The sequence below is a fragment of the Pteronotus mesoamericanus genome, unplaced genomic scaffold (assembly GCF_021234165.1).
Source record: "Pteronotus mesoamericanus isolate MK-2021 breed Mesoamerican mustached bat unplaced genomic scaffold, CSHL_Meso_final contig_101, whole genome shotgun sequence".
In the NCBI taxonomy this organism is placed as follows: domain Eukaryota; kingdom Metazoa; phylum Chordata; class Mammalia; order Chiroptera; family Mormoopidae; genus Pteronotus; species Pteronotus mesoamericanus.
The window spans coordinates 25,905,790-25,917,835 of NW_026555001.1; the positions used below are offsets into that span (position 1 = coordinate 25,905,790).

The following is a 12,046-nucleotide window of genomic DNA, read 5'->3' on the forward strand; positions in this document are numbered from 1 at the left end:
TACAATTTGTAACCTCACAAATGTTTTCTTAAGGTCAATACATAGTTTTCATCTCTGTTATACATTGTTCTTCAAATATTCCTTTGGTTTATTGATTAACAAATGTTTATTGAATGTCAGGTACCATTATAAGTATTGACAATACATTACATAGGTACTCACATAAGGCAGCTGCATTCATGGAGCTTTTATTGTGAGCTGGCCAGAACTATAGTGTCAAAAAGCAGCGGTGGTCTAAGAATAGAGTTATAAATTAATCTTTTTAAAACATAATGCATATATGTTAGGAATTACTTACATATGATTCTTTTTGGGGGGGAGTTATAAAAACAAGTTTTCATGGTTAACAATGCAAGTATTTTTAGCATTATAATTTTTGAAGTTATATTTTATTATTTTGGCATTTCAGGACCTTATCTTTAGTTGGCTTTGTAATATTGTCTACTCCACATGTTCTTAAGGAAGGTGTTAAGTGATATTAAATATTTTCCTGGTGGTTGTCATATTTAAAACTACACAAAAAAGCATGTGAATGCATTCTCACTCTTAACTGTTTAGGGTTAGGTGGAGTGCATTGATAATTGGAAACATTTGTGGACTGTTGGAAAAGTAGTGTCATATTATGTTTACTGGATATTTATATTTTATCCTAACTTTTTATTGTAGGAAAATTGAAATCTTTCCCTTCCCCATTGAGTTATAAAAGTTACATCAATTCCTCCTTGAAATTAAATTTTTTTAAATTTATTTGATGAATATGTTTATTGTAGAATAATGAGAAAAGGAGAAAAGCCAACATTATACTTTTTAAAATCACCTGTGGTTCCACTACTGAGAGAGAACCACTTTTGTTATCTTGATGTGTAACTTCCCAACTTTTCTGGTTCTAAAATTATGTATAATATATGTGCATGTTATTTATATAGAGAGAGAGAGGGATCATATTATGTACTGGTTTTGTAACTTGAGTTTTTAATATAACAATAAATAGTAACATATACTTTTATAGCAATTACAACAATCCAGGAAGGCTTCTAAGCAATTTAGTAACCAATCTTCGCAACAGTCCTTTTAGATAGATATTATTACTCTTATGCCCATTTTACAGCTGGAGAGATTTGGGTAGGTAGGATAAATAACCTGCCAAAATTCACACAGCTACTAAGTAATTGAACTGAGATGTGAGCCTAGGCAGAGGACTCCAGGGTCCATTTTCTTTGCTGTGTGGTCAAAACCATTTTTATATGCCAACAAATACAGACTTCTTATGTAATTTAATTGGCTGCATGGTGTTTCACTTTCATCTTACTCAGCCTCCTACCAGTATTCAGTTCTTCTTTATTCTTGAAACACAACTTTTTCCTAGATTCCTGACTCTTTCTTCTCAGCTTTCTTAGAGGTTCATTCTTCACCTGACTTCTAAATATTATACAGTGAGTCCTCACTTAACATCATCAGTAGGTTCTTAGAAGCTGCGACTTGAAGCGAAGTGTTGTACTTTAATGAAACCATTTTCCATAGGCTAACTGATATAAACAAGAGTTAAGTTCCATATTTGTGGCCACAAAAACATTACCAAACTTCTAAATAAAAACCCAAAATACTTCTAATATTAAACATTGAGATAAATGTGAGCTATACATACATTTAGGGAAGACTAATCAAAACAAGTAAGATAATTTATTTTTCAACCCACTCATTCCAGGTCAGGGTTGAGGGTGGCCAGAGCCTATCCCAGTAGCTCAGGGCACAGGTGGGGACCAGCCCTGGAGAGGACACCATTCCATCGTAGGGTGCACTCACATACACACCCACCCACCCTTGTTTGACACACTAATTAACCTAATGTGCACATCTTTTGGACTGGGAGGAAACTGGAGTGCCCAGAGAAAACGCACGGCGGCCTGGGGAGACCGTGTAGATTCCACTCAGACAGTAGCCCTGGCCAGGAATTGATTCCCCCCCGCCCCCCATCAACACTGTAACAAACCAATGTTGAACAATACAGTGTTATTCAAGGGCCTGATGTAATTCCCAAAGGCTGGACTCTTGTTTCTTTGATCTGCATTCTTTCCCGAGGTGAGCTCATGCATTCCTGTGACTTTAAATGCAATCCTTGTAATGTCAAGGCTCAAATTTGCAGCTGCTGCTCAGAACTTTCTACTTTGCTCTTCAACTCATCTATGATGGCTTATTTGACATCTCCATTAAGATGTGTCATAGATATCTAAACCATGTGAAGTTAGAATGCTACATTCCCTCTCTAACTTTGCTCGTTTTCCACAAATCTGTTCCTCCTCGTATTCTCCCCATGTTAATAAATGACTCCAGTGTCAACCCATTTGTTCAAATAAAAAATGAGGAATCATGCCCTGACTAGTGTGGCTCAGTTGATTGGGCATTATCCCACATAGCAAAAGGTTGCTGGTTCAATTCCCAGTCAGGGCACATGCCTGGGTTGTGGGCCAGGTCCTCATAGAGGGTATGTGAGAAGCAACCACACATTGATGTTTCTCTCCCTCTCTTTCTCCCTCCCTTCCCCTTTCTCTAAAAGAAAGACATAAAATCTTTCTTAAAAATTAGGAATCATTTTATTGATTTCTCTTTTTCTCATTTCTTATATTTAATTTTTCTGTAAGTCCTGCTTCTATTATTTCTTCAGTCCCTCTACTTTTTTGGTTTTCATTGCCATCACCTTTATCCAAGATATCCTTTCATCCCTAGTCAGGTATGAGCCATATACATTGTGTTCTGCTTTGTTTTCCATTTCTGCTAACAGTATTGATTTTAGATGAGGAAGCACTGATGGAGAAAATATCAAGATCATGCTTAATAAGTTATCTGCAGAGTCATGCTATCCAAGCTTGGCTGGACCCACACTGCTCTTCAGCCGTCTTTTCTCTATACTTCTTGTCCTAGTATTTTCATGCACCACTCCTACCTCCATTCCCTGTATAATAGAGGGGCTTTTTTTTTTTTTTAACATATATGTCTTATTTATTTATTTTCCTCTATATTGAGATATAGAAAGAACAGGAAGAAGAGATGTGATCTGCCTGATACAAACTGCTACCAAATTTATCCTTCTAGAATATATTTATTGTATCTCTTCGCATTCATGGTTCCCTTGCCAACTAAATGAAGTAGAAAGTCTTCACCCTGGCCTTCTTGGCAATCATAAGAAGTCACCAATTCTCTCTTTTTACCCTTTATTTTCCATTCTGTACTCTTCATTCTGGGCAGGCTACCAAATACAGAGCATACTCTTTACCTGTTTCTTCAGTCATGTTGTTTTACTTTCTGTGACTTTCAGTGCTCATTCTAAAAAATAAGAAAAATGTCCTGATTCCTTTTACTCTCTTTCCTGCCCTTTATCTGAGTGTTCTCTCTCTCCTGCATCTTTTAATTATACAGCTGACCCTTTGACAATGTGGGTTTGAACTGCATAGGTCCACTTGGATTTTTCAATTGATCCATGTGTGTGTGTATGTGCAGTTAGGTTATATCCGTGATTTGATTTTTCTTGCCTTTTTACATTCTGTGCAGCACAGAAACTGAACCATAGAAAGCTTTCATTGGAGCAAATTGACTGTGACCCACCCTTACCCTGGGCTCAGGTGCTTCCTGGGGATTCAGAGTGCTGAAGAGGTGCAGGCGCTCGGTGACAGGACTCACAGCAGATGTGCAGTGAGGATCTTGTTCTTTTTTTTTTTCTTTTACTTACTTGCTTTTGAATTAATTTGTTTTAAACTAAGCTTTTAAAGTGGAATCAATTAGTAGGCAAGAGTGTAGGGGAAATTATTTCCTAACACTTGTCGAGTAGACTCAAATTGTTTATTCCTTTTTTGGAATAAAACAGGCTCTTTGCTGGTTACAAGGTTATTTCTGACTTGCAGAGATGCTCTTGCTCTGTCCCCCCGCCCCCGTTTTTGTAATTCTTGTGTTCCCCCATTCAGTCTTGGCTGCCTGCAACCAGACCAGACAAAGTGCGAGAATACCGTTTTCTTCTTTAGTGGAAACCTTAGCAGCACACAAAAACTGCTCCAGGTTTTTCAAATAGATGCATTGGATCTTCCTATAAAAATAATCTATTATTTTGATATTAAAAATAAACTGAAAGCCTCAAATGGGGCATTTTATTTAGAATGATTTTCAGAAGTTTTTGTCCAAAAATGTTTCAGGAGAACTAGGTCCATTTTAGGATTTTCCAAGCATGTCCCTAGCTTCATGTAAGAATGTTTCATTCACTTAAAAAATTTTTAAAAAGAAGTACATATTAGCTGTATAAAATACAAGAAAAAATCATCTAGAATTCCATCAGCTCAGATGAAACCACTGTTACCTCTTTTGACCCTTATTTTTTTTTTTTGTCATATATATGTATATATAGTCAATTATATGATGCTTTTGCATTCATCCACTGAGGAATTTAACAATCTTTTCTCTAACAAACATAAATATTGGAATAGGAGCATTACTAAGTATATTCTATGTGCTAAGTATTTATATCCTTTATCTCATTTTATCTTTGCAACAGTTCTATAAGATTCTTATGTAGGTGAAGGCAGCGAAATTTACGAGGGGTTAATTGGCCATATAGTTCATAAATAGGTAGGACTTTGCCCATGTTTGTTGACATCTAAATGCTTCTAAGCAATACTCTGTACAGCGTGATAACGAATAGCTACTGTATCTGACTGTTTTTATTCATCCATGTTGAACAGAAGAGAAGGAGCTAAAAACAAAGGCGAGTGTACAGAGATTCTGAGGGAGATTATAATAGAACCATTCAGAAGGGGACATTGTCAGCAGGAAGATCAATGCAAGCCAGCTTTCCTAAAGTAATAGCGCTTTATTTTAGTACTTTGTAATACTAGTGCTAATGAATTTTAAAAGTGGATGTTTGGCGTGAATACAACTATTGCCTCTTAATGTTTGTAGATCAAGTCAAAGACTGTAAGCTGGGGGTTCCTGGCTTTTGTGTTTTGAGCCAGTTAGGTATTCTGTCACTATAGATTAAATGAAATTCAGGCCTCATTAACTAGAGCATCTACCCCAAATAGTCTTCATTTATTAAATATTTTATAGATCTTATGTATAGATATAGATATGATTTTGTTGAACTTGTTGAATTAGACAGTTGAGCATTATGCCAGTCACTAGGTATCCCCACATATGAATGCTTGTATTCTGTTCCTGAAGGAGTTTATGGAAACGACATGTACACAACTAATTATAATAGATTATTATAAGTACTGTGCAAACAGGGAAATAGTTTTGAGGAAAGAATCGCCAAAAGTAGAGTCAATAAGCATTTTCTCATGTTTAGAAAATCATCTTATGCCTGTTTGTGTAACTTTTTATTTATTTGAATGAATGCCCTTTTCTTCTCGGCTTGTTTTTGTTTAGTTAATTCATTTACAAAAGATTAAACATACAAATATTTAACTGTTTTCTATCATTTGACAAGTATCTTTCTGTTCATAGCTATGCTTTACAGCAGAATTCTTAAAATACTTTTATGGTCTGAGTTGTAAATAATATTACAGTATAAATTAATTGATTGACTCATGTTATACGGGTTGCTTTTTGTAATGAAGTTAGGAAGAATTCGAAATTTAATTTGTTCTTAGATTAAGTGAAGGTTTGAAGAGTGGCATAAATATAGAAGAGGGAGTACCTTTGCAACCTCTTTTTAACAACATTTTAAACATTTTTAAAAACAACATATAACAGCAGTGCTGGAATGAGCATTTGCTTTGAGATAATTGATTATTGAACATAAAAATCAGTTAAAAATCTGGTCTGTCTGCTGTGGAAGGTATTTCTAGTTTTAAGACTAGGATCCTTTACCGCTTAATCCCCTGCTCCCTGCCCATGTTTTCATATTGCTTTTCTATGGGTTTATTTTCAGCATTCTGTAAGCGTTATAACACTATATAAGTCAAAGCCATTGTTATTCCAGTTTAGTAAGTTAATATAGAAAGAAGATGGCTGTAATCTTTGACCCTTATCATAACTTACTTGGCCCTTTGCATATAGGATTCTTTCCTTGTAAAATTACAGTATATCGAAATACTTCAAATATCAAAATATTTTAAAATGAGAAGTGATGTAATCTAGTGATGTAAAAACCTTTATGTAGACTTGTAATTTGATTAGGTAGTTCTCGTTCTGGGCTGTATTTTCTTTATAGCCATACCAAAGTTTTGTTTACTTGTTGTATCAGGTACTGATAGAGGATATTAAAATTTCCAACTGAAATTATGGATATGTCTGTTTTTTTCTATAATTCTGTCAATTTCTGCTTCATGAATTTTCAAGCTCATGTATTAGATGCATACATATTTAGAATTTTTATGCCTTCCTGATGCATTGTATTCCTTTTGTCCAAATTATCCTTTTTCTCTTTGCTTTGAAGTCCGCTTTGTCTGTTATTAATATTGCTCTGTTCACTTTCTTATTTTTGCTGTTTGCATGGTATATCTTATCCCATCCTTTTATTTTCAATCTATTTGGTCTTATATTTAAAATATATAAGGTTAGATTTTGCTTTTAAATAAATCAATTCTCAAAATTTTGTCTATGAATTGGAGTGTTTAGTCCATTTATATTTGCACTTATTTTAGACTGTTTAAAATTGTCTCTCAGGAACCCGAGATGAGTTCATTTTCATTTATTAATTTTTCTCTTCATTCTTCAGATTGATTTGTGTTTAAATTCACTGGCTCTTTCCACCTCCATTCTCTGGTCAGCCTTCCCAATGAATTTTTCATTTTAGTTTTTTTTTTCCAGTTGTAGAATTTCTGCCTGGTTCTTTTTTATAGTTTCCATTTCTCTGTGGATACTCCCTTTTGTGCACTGAAGAGTATTTGAAAATTTTTTTCTTACATATATTTTCTTTGTTAGCTAAGTCCAACATCTTTTCGGGTTTTCTATTGACTGCATATTTTTCTTGATGATGAATCTTGATGATTTTCCTTTTCCTATCAAATAATTTTAAATTATATGCTGGTGCTTGTTGATATGTGATGGCAACTCTGGATACTGTTGTTTTTCTTTGACGAATGTTTATTTTCATTTTAACAAGCTGTCCAGTTATTTGCTGCTCACCCATACCTTGTGCAGGCTTAGTTTTTTACTTTGTAAATGTAGCTGTGTGAAAAGACAAAGTTGCCTCCCAGGTTCTTTTTACTGGCAGGACTGAACCTCTCAACTCTGCTCCTCTTTTGCTCTTTTAGGGTGTGGTATTATTAGGCGTTGTTAGGGAGTGCTAGAGTAGGCCTTGCTTTAGAGTGTGGTTCTTTCTCCTAATCTCACCTGGATGTCCAAAAATTGGGAAGGTTTCTCCACTCTTATGTGGCTGGAACTTGAATGTCCCTCCAATGCTGTTTAAACTCTAGTGGCTCTGTTTTGTTTATTAACACCATAGCAGCTGCTCCCAGGTAAACCTTGCCTACCTTCTCTTTGGATACGTGATCCCTTAGCCAAGGACTCAAGGACTCACTCACATGGTACTTCTAGGGACCTCCCTCTGATCGCTCTTTTACTTCCTGTTTCTGCCCAGCATAATCTACCTGCCTCACACATCTTGAATTCTAATCTCTGCTTCCTCAATTCAGCAGGACCACTATGCTCAGTTTAGGTGATCAATCGCTGGTATGCTGGCTGAGACAGTGTTGGGGCACTTAGGGTGTTGACTTGGTGAGTTTCTCTTTTCTCAGGGATTATAGTCTTGTACTATTTGACAAACCCTGAAAACAGTTCACATGTTTTGCCATTTTATTGTCCCCCCCCCACAAATAAAATTATTTAAGACCTTTTTTAACAGGTGCTTGCAATTTGTTGACTTTTTTTTTTAAATCAAGTTGTAAACCTCTATTACAGATGAAAAATGATGTTCTTAAAAATCTCAACTTGACCAGATATGAAGCAGTTTAAAAACTTTTAAAGGTGTATTGAGAAAAATGAGGTCTTAAAAAAAAAAAAGACACATTGGTCTTTACCATAAAGACATCTTTAGGTAAAAACAATAAAATAGATAATGCAGGTAGTTCTAGTTATCTGGTCAGTGGGCGAAAAGCAAGCACTTAAGGTCTTCAGCTCCAATCTTTTGTTCTTATTGCTGGAATCTCATATTTGTTTCTTCTTGTCCTATGACTAATCTGGATGATGGTAGAGATGGTAAGCCGGCATTTACTCAGCCCCACCCTGCTCAGCTTCGGGAGTAGATGAATTCTCAGCTGGCGGATCAGCTGCTTTTGTCCCTTTGCCATCTTGTGGTGTAGGGTTTTCTGGGCACCTGTGTTGGTCATTGAAGTTGCCACAGTACCGACATTGAGGTGGCTGCTGACCTTGCATCTCATCTCGTTGATTTTTCTTATCATCTTTATTGATGTCCTCTCTAGGCTGCCCTTGGTGAGGAAGGCCCCTGAAGAATCGTGGTCTGTAGCCCCATGCATATTGTCTCACTAGTCCGCCCTGTTCTCCTGCACCCTGGTTGTCAGCGCCCTCCATCCCTTCTCCCTGCACAGGAGGTTAGAACACTGTGGTTGATGCCCACTGGGTCTCCGCATGTAGTAAGGTGGGAACCTCACCCCCCATAGGGCCCGTGCTGTGGGACCTGGCCTTCAGGGGCACTCCCTGATCTCTCCTTCTGTCCCCCACTCTCACTATTCTGATGATTCTGCTGGCAGTTGGCAGAGGACCCCTGCGACATGGGTAGCATCTACAATGGTTGGTCTACTGCGTATTCACTGCCTTGCACTGGAGCTCCACCAGGGCCTGCAACGTTTGCTGGCTCCACGCCCTTTTCTCCACAGCCTCTCTGTCTCCTACACTGTGAAGGTGCTTCCTGGGGCCCTTCTTCTTTATGGCGGTCTGCTGTTCAAATACATCTTCTTTGGTGTCATTCCTGTTGATGAAACCATATCCCTTTCTTACACTGAACCATTTTACTGTTCCCAAAACCTTTGTTGCACTGACCTTCTTGTCCCTGTTGGGCTACCTGGGCCACCACGCCCTGCACCACTCCCCACGGTACCAGGCTTGGGCTTGGTGTTGGCAGCGTGGAGGGTGGGGGTGGCGGTGGTGGTGGGCAGTTGCCGGGTCTCGGCCTCCCAGGTTATGGTAGTGGTGATGGTGGGCAGCCGCGGCAGCTCTGGGTCCTCTTGGACTGTGATGGTAACTAGGGCGACAGCCTCAGCCGTGGGGCTGCCCAGGGTTCTCTGTGCTCCCCTCTCTGCTCCCCTCTCTGCTCCCGCTGCCACTCGAACTCTGTTTTGTCATTTTGATGGTGGTTTACAGTGGGAGGGCTGGCAGGCACTAGATACTCCATCCTAGCCAGAAGTGCATGATTCTGAGTGATAGCATATTTATTTTTTCACGCTAAGACTGGCCTGTCTTTTCTGACAGTGATTTGTTCAAGTCTATTCAACAAATAACATTTCTTACGTGGGTTGGGGGGGCACACGCTCTTTACTGAAGAGGTACATCATTGCCTGCTTTCCTAAAATTTTATTGCATTTTATAAATTTTCAGATCTGTAAAGTATGATGGTCCTTCCATATCTTTCTGGGGAGGACATGAGCATTGCTTTGGTTGACCTTATTTTAATTAATCAATTTTATCCTCACCCAAGGATATGTTTATGATTTTAGAGAGAGAAGAAGGGAGGGAAGGAATGAGGGAAAAAGAGACATCAATGTGAGAGAGAAACATCGATCAATTGCCCTCGTATGCACCCCACCTGGGGATCGAACCCACAGCCTAGGTATGTGCCCTGACAGGGAATTGAACCTGCAACCTTTTGGTGTATGGGGACAATGCTGCAACTAACTGAGCCACCTGGCTAGGGCTGGTTGACCTTATTTTAATCACTGTAATGTAAGTATTGATCTTATATGTGGGCAGTACTTGAGGAATGATAACTAGAAATATTGCCTGTTGATTTTTCCTTATAACTGGAAAGTTATAATTGGGCCAATATAAAAAAGTTTTTTCAGACATTAATTCATTCACCAAATATTTAGTGAGTGTCTGTTTTAATTGCCAGTGATGACATTGTACCCGGAACTGAAGGTATAATGGAAAATAAAACAGACACCAATAATCTTTACCTTTGTTGAGTTTACATGCTAATAGAGGAGAGAGACAAAACTAAGGAGACGACATCAAGAAATTTTAAGTATGGTATGTGTGAGGACAAATACAAGCAAGAGTTCTAGGGTGGAGAGCAGTGAATTCCTACTTTGGATAGGGCTGTCACTCATTTGAGTTTATATTTCAGTTAAATAAAGAAAGGCTAGTCTCTGGGGGAGAGGTGAAGCCAGGGGACTGTGATAGATTTTCTAGTACCTTCCAGGGGCCAGTAAAGATTCTCAGGAAAGCTATATTAGAGGAGCTGAAAGAAAGTAAGTGTGCCTGAAGTATGCACAAGGAGAAGGAAATGACAAGGTTTAAACTGGGAAGATGGGAGTAGGCTAGGTCATTTAGGTGTCTCTCTAATCTGTCATCAGGAGCTCAGTTACCTTTTATCTTCTTTCTTCCAATCCGCAGTAGTGTGACCATCTAATCTGTTGTACAAAAACTGGCATACTTCTGAGTGAAACGGGGAGGGGAGCACTAAGTGAACGGAAGACTGGTTCAACGGGCAGAATCTGGCCCTGTCCTGGGGAAGGCATCCTGATTGTGGGTATACGCATGTGGAAATAGCGTAGGTATAAATTCTTGTATGCAGACAACCTTTAAATCTTCATTTTACTCACTATCTATATAATCTTCAAGCAAGTTACTTAATTTCTCTGTGCCTCAAATTTCTTATTTGTAACAAGGGAAAATGATGCTTCATTAGTATTGTTATGAAGATTAAATAAGATAGCCCTGGCTGGTGTGGCTCAGTTGGTTGGAGCATTGTCCCATAAACTGGAAGGTCACAGGTTTGATTCCTAGGCAGAGCACTTGCCTAGGTTGCAGTTTTGGTCCCTTGGCCAGGGTGTGTACTAGAGGCAGCTGGTCGATGTTTATCTTTCACATCAATGTTTCTTTCCCTCCTTTCCCCTCTCTCTAAAAGCAATAGGTGTGCCCTGTTGTGAAGATAACCATATGAATAGGCATATCCTAGGGTGAAGATAAAAATTAAAAAGATTAAATAAGCTAGTACATTTATAAAAACACACTGTATCTGGCTCATAGTAAGCATCACTCAGTAAATTTATTCTTTCAACAGATACTTATTGAAAGGTTATTATGTGCCAGACATTATCTTAGACACTGGTGATTAAGCAGTGAACAAAACAAATCTTTGCCTTCATTGAGTTTAAATTCTAGTACTGAGAGATAATAAAATACATAAGTAAAAAATAGGATATAAGATGGTAATAAGTGCAATGGGGCAAAAGCAAGGAAGAGAGAATGGAATAGGGAATATGTGGGCAGGAGAGGGGAGAGCGAGTTGAAAATTTAAATAGCTCGATGAGAGTAGACCTCATGGGGAGGTAGCGTTTGAGCAGGAATTTTAAGGAAGGGAGGGACTGGGTCCTTGCTGTAAGGGGTGATTCCAGGTGGAGGGGACAAGACGTGTAGAAGTGAGATGGGGAGCTATCAGGGTTATTTAAAGCGAGGAGTGACAGGAAATGGTTTATATTTTGGAGAGGTCACCAGATTGTTGGTGGGCGAAAGCGACAGCAGGAAAACTAGGAGAGACTATCGCAGGAAATTGAAATAAAATGTTAGATGAGGGTGGTACCAATAGAGGTAGTCCGACATGGTTGGCTTCAGAAACTGTTTGAAGGTAGGACTGACATGATTGGCTGACGAGTTTGATGAGCTGTATGAGAGCACAAAGGGAGCCAAAGGTTTTTAGCCAGAGCAGCTGGAAGGATGAAGATGCCATCTATTGCCATGGGGGAGACATTGGGTAAATTCAGGGTGAAGAATTGGAGTTCAGTTTCGGACATCCTGTTAGATATCCAAGTATAAATGTTGGCAGTTATTATCTATTATTAATTATCCAGTAAATGTTAGTTATTATAATTATTCATTAAAT

General features: G+C 38.3%; 1 protein-coding gene across 2 annotated transcripts in view; it reads left to right on the top strand.

The window, feature by feature from the left end:
- The window catches only part of ROCK2 (Rho associated coiled-coil containing protein kinase 2), a 102,740-nt gene that overhangs the window by 47,360 nt on the left and 43,334 nt on the right, over nt 1-12,046 (top strand). The gene's annotated exons all lie outside the window — the stretch shown is intronic.